Source organism: Anas acuta, chromosome 2 (assembly GCF_963932015.1).
Source record: "Anas acuta chromosome 2, bAnaAcu1.1, whole genome shotgun sequence".
Classification (NCBI taxonomy): domain Eukaryota; kingdom Metazoa; phylum Chordata; class Aves; order Anseriformes; family Anatidae; genus Anas; species Anas acuta.
Genome location: NC_088980.1, coordinates 96,042,977 through 96,054,006, shown reverse-complemented (window position 1 = coordinate 96,054,006; position 11,030 = coordinate 96,042,977).

Here is an 11,030-nt window from a genome sequence, read left to right as displayed (position 1 = left end):
TTAAGCCTGTGCAGTTTGTTCACTGAGGACAGAAAAGTCATTTCCTGAATAAAAACAAAGTCCCCAGATCCTCATGTGGAGCCAAAATTCTGAAAATATATACCCTAAAAAATATTACACTGCCACACAGTAGAAAAGGCAAACAAGCCATGTGATAACCAATAGCAGGCACTTTACTATGGACACAAGACACCGAGAATAAGCAAAAGAAGGGGCCCCAGGCCATAAACACTCAACCTGTCCACGTCACAGGTGTGAGCATCCTCTGAATTCAATCTGCAGCCACTTTCTTGGCTAATGTTCACTCTCTCTGATCTGGTGTGGTTCACTGGATGCTCTCTCAGAGCAGAGGTGGTGCAAAGCCCTGATGTCCTCCACAAGGTTATACGTTATCCTTTGTAGTGATGCTGTCTATGGGTCAGTGACTTGGAGAAATATAGACTCTGTCAATTATAGTGATTAAAAAGAGAAATGAGACAGAAAAGTGAAGGTTTTAAGGTATGTGAGAGGTTTCTATAAACAGTGAGCTAATCTGCAAGGGGCAGCCACTCTGTACTCTCATTTGGTTGTTTCTAAATAAACATGTTCCTCAGCAAGGTGTGATACTCATTCTCCTCAAGTCACCCCTGGTACTTTCTCACTTGCTTACCACAGACACCAGCGCCATTCAGCTCATCCTATAAGATTACCTTTGGTGTGCTGCTCCCTCCCTTCATGTCCTCAGATGCCAGCAGTGTGAAAATCACACCGACTTTCTGCACAGTCTTTTACTCAGCTCATATGTATATGCAAATATTCAGCTTTCTCTAAACTCCTGGACAGCTCGAAGCTCTCCTCTGGGCTCATGTTACTTTCTTTGCATCCCTGTCATGGTTCCCACTACTCAACAGCATCAAATACATACTTTTCCAAAGCCTTTTTGTAAATAAATTATTTATTTTAATTATATATATAATTATGTATATAATTACATATAATTATGGAGGGATTAGTCTGCCTCTCTGGCTACCTTTAGGATTCTTGAAGATCCTCAGTGCTGGACTCTAAAGCCTTTTGCAGAGCCACTGAGAGAACTGCGAGTGTATACTACTTGCAAGCTAAAACCTGGAAAGACTAAACCACTAGTTACTAGCTGTACTAAAATCAGTGCCAGTGCTGACCCACCAGCTTCCTCCTCATGGTATTTTGTTCATCCCTTCAAAGACTGTAAGCATCGTGTAAGAGCAAGCTGCAGCTCAAGGAGCTCCAGGAATAACCACAGGGAGATTCTGAGCTGCATGTGTTCCCCCTTCTTGGCTTTCCCCAATGGTAATTCACAAAAGGAGGAAAGAGGGTCCAAGGAAGATCTCAGGATCTATTCACAGCAGTCACTAACAACTGTTTGCTCAGACCTGGGGCTCAAGAGCCATGCATTTGGCTTGAAACAACATTGAAACACCCCCAGTGGCGGAGCTGCAAGGGACGAAAGTCATGCTGTCACGGTGTTACAGGGTTTGTGCTCCAGTTTAGCACCAGCCTGTGCCCCTGCAGAATCCAGAAGGTAAATGGCTAAAAGGGTTTCCCATGTGTCAGCAACAGCTTCCCATTTTTTATCCCAAATCTGTCAGATTGGGTAGTTTACTGCAAAACTCTACTTTTTAAATCTGCACTTGCTAGAGATCATGGCTAGAGTACTCCTGTTTTTTTTTTTCTTTCTATTATTCCAGGTGCATAGTAATACTTGGATTTTTTTCATGGATAAGCATATTTCTGGCACATGTGTTTGAAGTAAACATCTCAGCATTTAGTTTTTTTTATGCTTAATTCTAGAATTATTCCTGTGGGTTGTTTTAAGAACACTGAGGAGGGCAGAGTTGTAGTTTAATAGTTACCGTGGCCTTTCCAGGGACAGAAATTAGGTATGGCCCTACATGTGTGCCTTTAGATGGGCTCCAGGAAAGCAAAAATAAACAAACAAGCAAATAAATAAACAAAAGAAAACGCTAATGTTTGAGACACTGAAGATTTTTCCCCAATGGCCCACCTGTATCCACTCTACATGTGTCCTTCCAGATGTATGCCCTAAGCCTGATACATGTAAAGCATAAATCTAAACCATATGCTGCAAACTGTCGGGCCTGGCAGTCTAAAATATCCAAGAGACCACAGGATAGAAATCTCATTACGGCCTGATGGCTGTTGTGCAAATGCTTCAAGTTCGTATTTTATCCTGACTCTAACAATCAGGGACGTCAAATTGGGAGCAGAGCGCTCGTGTTTCATCCACTTGGCAGGAGACGGCTGTGCATCACGGCGCGCTCAGCTCTCGTGTGCTTTGCTGCTTGATTTGTGGCTCGCTCCCTTCTCCCATCCCACTGTGGCAAACGCCAGAGAAATCCAGCATTTCCAGCTGGCCGAGAAATAACACACAGCTGATGAAACTGCAGTTGATTAAAAGAGCAGTCCTTGGGCGTGCAAAGCAATTAATGCATTCAGGAGGGCGATGGAAGGAGTAACAGCGGCTGAGACATGGCGAGTCCCCAGGGTGATGGCTGGGCAGGGCAATGCTGCTGGCGGCTCTCCCCTCCTGCGATCCCAAATCAGCTGGATCCGGGAAATGGAAAGGGAGACACAAAACTGGGGGGTTTAGGGCATTACCACAAATGTGGATTTAATGTCATCTATTTTGACATGCAGCCTGCCTCGTTTTACAATTCAGAAATGTAGACTTTGGTCAGACAGTGCTCGCCACCTAACTCCGGGCAAGCTCTGGCTCCTTTTGTTATTTCTAGATGAATAATTTCCACACAGTGGAAATACTGGTGCATGTGGAGTGTTTACACACAACCTCTGATTTCAGAAGAGCTATGGTCTGGTCTTTCTGGAGAAGTTTTGCTGCTTTGGAAGTCCTTGGATATCTTCTGCTCAGGGTTCAGTGGATCCAGGTGATACTCAGGGTCTCCCAGCTCCTCTGTGCTGGGTTCTCCATCTGCTCAGTAAGTTTCACCAGGTGTCAGAAACTCCAAAATTGTCTTTTATCATTATGCACAAGGACAGACATCACCTGCAGCAAGCACACCTCCTTCTGAGTAGGAAACTTCTCACTTCCCCAGGTTTCTGCCCTCTCTTTCTTCCCACGCTGTGCTGCCCCACAGAGAAGCTTGCACTGTGCTTGGTGATGGACGGCTCCAAGCCCCTTTGACACATTGGTGCAAGTCCATCACCAGGCAAAGGATGAAGGCTTGTGCCTCGGGTGTGCAATAATGCTCTGCTCAGCAGAGGCTGGATGTCCCAACAAAGTCAAGGAGAGGTGGGCTGAGAGTTAGTTACGTGCTTGCATAGGTCTGCAGAGCAGAACACCAGCCTTTGCCAACATGTAACAAAGGGCATTGAAGGGTTTCATGGACACAGCTTCAATGAGAGCATGCATAGAAAGTACTGGAGTAGGCGAAATTGGGTAACGTCAGTCTCAGAAAAAAAAAAAAAAATACTAGGCCAAGTGCCCATTTGAAATTAACAGCAATGTTGGTCAAAAAAAAAGTCTCCTTAAATCCTCTGGAGTCAACAGAAAAGAGGCTCTGGCACTGAAATGTCTGCCAGATCAGATTTCATCTCGGGACGGGAAGGTTGCTTTTGGGTTTAAAAGGGTGGCCCATACCAAAGCAGGGTAACCCAAAAGCCCTTTTAAAACATAGAGCTTCTTTTCCCCTATGCTCCAAGTCTTGGAAAAAATAAAAATTAAAAAAAGTGGTGGGTGGGAACCTTTGTGCAAAGCGTGCCTGGTGCTCTCCTCCCTCGGGCCGCCGGTGCAGGGAGGCAGGAATTCCTCTGGCACGTCTGCGCGGCGAGGCTCCGGGAATTCGCATCCTCCCCGAGCCTGCTTTAGCTCACTGCCCTGGCGTCTTGGCACCCGCCTCCTGCCCAGGAGATAAGAGCCTTCACAGAACCGCTTGTGCAATCACCCTACCTTCTAGGTTTGCTTTGCCTGACCTTTGGAGGGATGCACGGGCTACGTGCCTTTGTGCAGGAGGCAGGCTTTCTGGGAGGTTGCTGTTTCGAGGGAGCAAATGCAGGTTTTTGGCAAATACTGGGTCAGACCCGTGCAACTCGCAATTTATTTCTAACACTCCTGATGTTTTGCACAAGAGAATCAATCTAAAGCCACATTTCTGAGCAAGCTGCGGAGCAGTTGTTGACTTCAGCTTTCCCTTAAGTTTCATGAAATGTTTTAAACTGTTCAGTGCTTAGAAGAAAATGATAAATCACTGCAGATGAGCAGCCTGTGAATTATTCATTAAGCATCTGCTTTTGGCACTCGGGACCCAAGCTGGACGCCTAGGAATGAGGACAGAGAACTGTTGTGTGACGTTGAGCGCATCAGTTTGTCCCCACATGCACTTAGACAAGTACTTGAAGCCTCCTTCAAACGCTTCAAAGCCTTCTCATTTCACATGTCCCCACAGGGCTCACCTGGACTGGACGGAAAACAATTTCTGCACTGGAGTCTTGCAGTACAGCTCGCATTAACAGATGAAAGCTGAATATTTTATACTTACAAGCAAAGAAACCAGCTCTTTCTTTTTTTAAGTCCCATTGGGTGTTTCCTGGCATTCTTACAGGCCCAAATGCTTCTTGAAAATCTGGTCCTAAGAACTTTGGTGGAAGCAATAGGGACTCCTGCTCTGTGTGCTTAAGACCTGGAAATGCTCTAGGTCCTTGATCAAGCGTAATAGCATTGTGAAAATCTGCTTTGCCTCTGCACTTTTCACAAGGGCAGAATAAATCAGAGCCACCGAAGGGGTGTTACAGAGCCAGTGCACGCGAGTGCAGAGCCAGACTCATTGAACATGTAGCCATCACTGAGCTGTTTCTCCTCTCCAAGTGCTTTGCAGTGTCGTATCGACCCTCCCACGAATACTCCAGAAAGCTGCGCTTGCTGCTGAGCCTGGGGGTTACTTCATCAGGACTCACCACATCTTCTTTGAATTACACTTACGGCCGGGTGTTTAAATTACAGGAAGGCTTTGTGTTTAAGGGTTTCCGCATCGTGCTGAGGCTCGGGAAAAAAAAAAAAAAAAGTAAGGTTTGACACATAATAAGGATTGATGTGCTACTTCAAATGCTGGTGTTACTGGAAAGGAAGGAACTTCCACAGGAAGAGCAAGGGAAATTATACAGGAATCAATAAAGGCTGCTAAAAACAGCGCTTGACTTATCTTCCCTGCGAGTCAAAATGCCCTATGCAAGGGATGCACACGCTATGTCTTGGTGTGTCCAGGCTGCTCTCACTGGGGCACGTGCTCTCAGGATTTCCTCAAAAGCCAATGGGTAGATAGAGACCGGCGTCTCCAGAGGACTGTTCATCACACCTACCTAAGGAACTCCCAGCCAAAAAGAAACAAAAAAAAAAAAAAAAAAAAAAAAAGAGTGCCGCAGAGCCTACCTTTTCCCTAATTACCGTCAGTTTCACATGCTTAAAATCAAGCAATGTGCTTAATTACTTTCCCGGAGAGAGCACGGAGGGCCGAGTGCCTGGCGGGACTGAGCTGCTAGCTTGGAGGAAAGCAGAGAAATAAGCAAATATTCTGGATGAACCTGACAAGCAAAACAGGGAAACGGGGAGAGCTCGCCTGCAAGGATGACTAAGTTGCAGGCTCGGAAGCGTAATAGGGCCCAGGAGAGAGAGAACATGATTAGTCAGGCAATTTACAGGTAATATGCTTTCATCATTTTCTCCTTAGCATTAATTTTCTCCAACGTCGGGCGGGAGCTTGCTCAGGAGGGAGGCAGCGGATGGGGAGGTGGCGTGGGGCGGGGAGTGGAGCTCAGCCCCAGGGTCCTGGTACCCTGGCATCAGCATCGCTGCTGTGAGCAAGGGGCTGGCGAGGCATGGAGCAAATGGCAGGGACAGTGATGGGTGTGTGGCTCTAAACTGAGGGAGGGAAGGGTGTCAGTCCACTTGCTTCACGTTGGGGAGGTTCTTGGCATTTCTACACCAAGGTTGCTGTTACATCTGGCTGGCCAACTCGATCGATTAGATCCGTTTGAAGCCTGTATTTCTGTGAACGCTGTTAAAGAACATCAGATCACCCGATTGGAGAATATTAGCACCCAAGGTCGTCCTGCAAAATGTGAGAAAAGATGGTTCGGGCACAATTAAGGGGGTTTTTGCTTCTAAGGCTCCATTAAAGCCTACTACACAAACTCTCCTCAGGGCTCTCTACACTCCTTAACAGGGTTCGAGTGAATAGATTGAGAGCAGTACAAGGCCCTCAATTTGAAGATTATAGCCTGTAACAAGTCACAGAGAGTTTTTAGCATCGCCCCTGTTAATCAGCAGCAGGCAAACATGTGCAAGAAATAATACCCTCCCTGCGTGCCCCCACCTCCAGCTTCCCCATCTTGCAAACAAAAAACTGCGAGAGCCAACAGATCTGTTCTGGCTTGTTTTATTTCACTTGATGTTTATTAAAATGCTGTGTTTGCAGTTTATATTTCTTGGCACGCTGTTGTTTCGGCGACAGCTAAACAAGAGCAGCAGATAGACCGAGAGGGTAGCTGGTTCCACTCAGACTTTTGGAATGATCCTTTCAGTCCTACAGTCATCGGTTGCATTATCTGTGTTATTTATTTGCTTTTGTTTCACTCACTTTGGACGGCAAAAAGGAGCTCAGCTGTTTCCCTTTGTTCTCTGCTCGTTTCCGCTTTCAGTTTCTCAAGCACCAGCAGGACAAATGCGGCAACATCCACGTTCATCTCCCAGAAGCAAATGTTCACGACCCAAAGGAATTGTCTACATGAATGTTTTAATTCAATAGCAAAAGAAAAAAAAAATAAATCCTGGCACTCAGCACCCCACATTCCCATACTAAACCTCTCCCACCCACCAAAAATTGTGCCCCTACCCAAACAGCCTCCCAGGGAAGGTCCCTGGCCTGGGATCTCTTTGGCAGATGCTCCCATGCCAGGAGCTATGTGAACAGTTTAGCAATGCTTTGCAATTGTTCTGCAATCGGAACAAAATTGTTTAACAACAGAATAATCCAGAGCTGTCCCCTGGGAATGGTCGCTGGCATTGCTCGTGGCTGGGTGCCTGTATTGGCAAATTAGCGTCTCCCTCCTGCAGCCTGTGTTGAAGCTCAGCCTGTGTCTCCTGCCCCAAGTCCCAGCCTCATCCTAGAGCTGGGTGTCCATAGCCAGGCACCACAAACTTGGTGTTGTCCACAAACTGCATAAAATTCAGCCCCCATGCTCCGTCTTTCAGGTAATCTGATTAAAGCATTGACTAAAATCAGCCCATTGTGGGCCTCCGCTCACTTTGAGTGTTCTTGATAAAAGATCCCTTTCTGAGCTGGGCTGAGCATATACCATTCCCAGGCGATCCATAAAACATTTTCCTGAACTCAGGACCCAAAGTTCAGTGGACTTCAGGGGTACACAGCTGGGATATCATTAGTGATATGGTTTAGTGGAGGACTGGTTAGTGAGAGGCTGGACTCGGTGATCTTAGAGGTCTCTTCCAACCTAGATGATTTTGTGATTCTCTATCAAACCCAATGTATTTCCAGGGTACTTCTGTCTGCCAAGAGCTTCCTCATCCTCACTGGGAGCCCTGGATATCTTCCTGGTTCTCTGCTGGGAGATGCAGGCTGCCCGTCTTCTTAGCAGCTCCTCTGACAGTAATGGATGGTGTAGTGGCCACTAATCACTCCTTGGTAGACCTAATATAGGTTAATATAAAAATGCTAAAATAAGGGATCATGCTAACCACAGGAGAGCTTTCTCTTGCCCTTAAAAACAGAATTGGGAATGTTTTATCCCACACTGCCCCAACAGGTAGGGACATGGGAAAAGTGGTCAGGAATTACTAGGACTTGGCAGAATGAACAGAAAGCATTTGGAAAGTGGCCTCTGGCCTGAAGGAAAGAAAATCTTGGATTCAGGCAGTGACAAAATGATGTGCAAATGCAGATGGAGAAGAGAAGGTGAAGTCTGAGGTGATATGATCTTAAATGCAAGAGGAAGTCTTCTCACGGAGTGGGGCCTGGCTTCGAGAGCTCCGAGTGAAACCTGAGGAGGTGAATAGGGTCGGGTCTGATGTCCCACCGCTGATGCTGGGGATGAGATGAAAGAGCTGAACGACAGGTTGCAGTCACTCATGAGCACAATACCAACGCAGGTGCACTCCTTATAGCAGAAGAGCTCAGCCCCAAACTGGAAGCCCAATGCTTTTGATCCGAAAGTTGTTAACACATACCGTGAATGAAATGGGCAAGGGGGAAATGCCTATGGCTTCCTTTTCTGGGAAGCGTACTGATATCACAAAGCCGGGTTATTCCCAGCTGGGGAAAGAATGAGCTGAGTTGAAATTGCCCACGCTGAACGTGGAGAAGAGCAACTGTGGGGAATGCCGAGGAAAATGCAAGGGGCCACGCCGGTACCGATCCCCACTGGGAAACAGGTCTGAGGTCCTCTGTTCAAAAGGGTGAAACTGGGTGAAATCTGAAGCAGTCAGGGAGAAGTGTCTGAAGCAGCTTCAGACACATTCCTGCAAGAAAAAAAATAAATAAATAAAAAGAGAGAGAGAAGGACTCTTGGCCCGAATTTGATGTTCTTTCTACACACAGGTTCATTAGCAGACGAAATTGTCCTGCAGGCAGCGGAGGCTCTTCTGCTTCACACTGCTTTTCCAGCTTCTTTGACAGGAGATAATGACTTGCCGGTTGTCTTAGGCTTGTTAGCAGTGTAATTTCATACATTTTAACTTTGCTATTCCTGTGTCTGAGGCCCAAATCCTGGCTCACCAGTCCATGTGAACTAACTCTTCCTGTTGTAAGAAAACATTTGGCAGTCTATTAAAGGGAAAAGGTACCTTTGGAGATTTCTTTTTATTTTTTTATTTTTTATTTTTTCCAGGAACTTTCTTCTTCAGTCATTCACCCTGAAGCTGATTTGAATGGGGAGGCTCGCTCCTGCAACCTGGCAGCTGCCTTAAAAGCTAGCAGGTTGTAGGGTTGTGCTTATCTTCTCAGGAGCCTTCAAGTCACGCATGACGAGCTCAGTGACGCAGAGTTCACTGTTCTCGTTTTATATTTATGCCTGTCACCTCCTCCTTCATTTCATCTATTTCCAGAACACCTACATTTGGTAGCGCATTTTCTGAAAATAATTCGGAACAGCAAAACCAGACTTTTCCCAGGAGACTCCCAAGGAAGAGAAATGTAGGTTTTATCACCATTAATTCTTAGCTGGCACAATTTTCTAAGAACTATTGTTTGCCTAAGAAGTGGTTTTGAGGCAGCTTTACAATGTTACTTACAGCATGCTGCACATTACACCAGATCTCACAGTTTTTGTGAAAAAAGAAGAGTAGAATCCAAATGAACGATACTCTGTACTTGTGTTGAAAACTCCATCTTATGCTTTCCAGTTCTTATATCACGATAAAGTGTTAATTATTGCTCCCTGTTCACCTTCTTGATTCACTTAACAGCTATATAACCTCTCCAGCTTCTCCTCTGTATTTTCCATGCTGGGGTGCAGAACCTGGATCATACCTCCAGTCACCTCTGGTGCCCTTTTCTGCACCTTTTCTTGTTCTGCTCTGTCATCTTGGAGGGATGGGACTGGAACCACACACCAGATATTCCAGATAGACGCTCAGTGGGTGTTTATACATGTACAAGGATGTTGATGACGATTCGCTCTTCCCTTCCTAATAAACCCAAGAGTCAATTTGTGTTTTCAACTACTGCTGGATGCTGAACCTGTGTCCCCCAGGAGATGACTGTTTTAGAAAACAGACACTAGGTCTCTACAGGGTAATTACCCAAACTGCCTTATGTCGTCCTTGTAGCACTGCATATTTCATACTGCTTTGCATTAAAAATAAAAAAGATTATATATATATTTTTTTTAAGTTCAAGCTTGCCAGCAGGAACTAACAGAGACCACCTGTGAAAGCCAGCCAGTACATCTGAAATGGGGCACTGAGTGTCCAGGGCAGCTGCGGTGAACAGCCTGCCACATGTTCCTGGCCTTTGCTGGCATAAGATCTCGTCTTCCCTTTCTTATAGCACTGCCAAAAGTAAGTGCTCAGGCTGAAATCTTTCCCGGGTGCCTACCTCAGGCTAGTTTAGTCTTGCTAGGAGTTGATTTCATTTGGGGATTTTTGTGGTTTGGAGGGGGTTGTTTGGTATTTTTTTTTCTTTTTCATTTTTTTTTGTCTCAGGCAAAACAGCTTACCCATTGCCAAGGAGGAGGCTAGGGAATGTACCTCTTATCCATATTTGAAGGAAATAAATTACGTGCCCTTTCATTTGGAAATTACTTATGACAGTGGGATTTGCGAAAAAGACTGTATTTTTGCGGATAATTGTGCAGTGTTTTGTTGAGGAGGAGACTTCTGGCATCCCCACTGGCATGCATCTCATTTTGTTTTCCAAACCCTTAGCCTGCGAGGAGTCCTAGTTTGCACAAGCTTCTCAGTTTTGAGTGGTTAAATTCGTAGAAAACCCTCCCTGAGCTGGGCATGCTTAGCTCCTCACAGGTCATGCTGGGCACAGACACCTGACTGGGTTAGGAGGCCTGGCACAGCTGTGAACCCCAGCTAGACCCAGCCTTGATAGAAAACTTCTCCAAGTTGCACTGCAAGAACCAACCATCAGGGTGAGGAGAAGGAATGAGGCGAAGCAGGGCAACTCCAGGGAAACGGCAGGGGAAGGGCAGGAAAACCAAGGTTCACCTCGATGCAAAGCACTGATCTGTGCTTTGATGAGGGGAGCTGTTGTTTATAGGGTCCTGTGTCGTTTCTGTCCTTCAGCAGGACCTGAGCACAGCAGTGCCTGGCTCCAACCAAGTGTTTCCAGCCCTTCCCGAGAGCACCCAGCCTGGGCTCCCTCCCGCCTGCCTGCGTTACCACCTCCAGCGCCTCAGATCCCAGCAAGCTGGATCCCTGCTATGCAGGTAGGAGTTTTCCTAGCCAATTACGACTCTGAAATATGGAGCAGGTCAAAACCAAATACCGTCATTCCTCCTCCAACACACACACA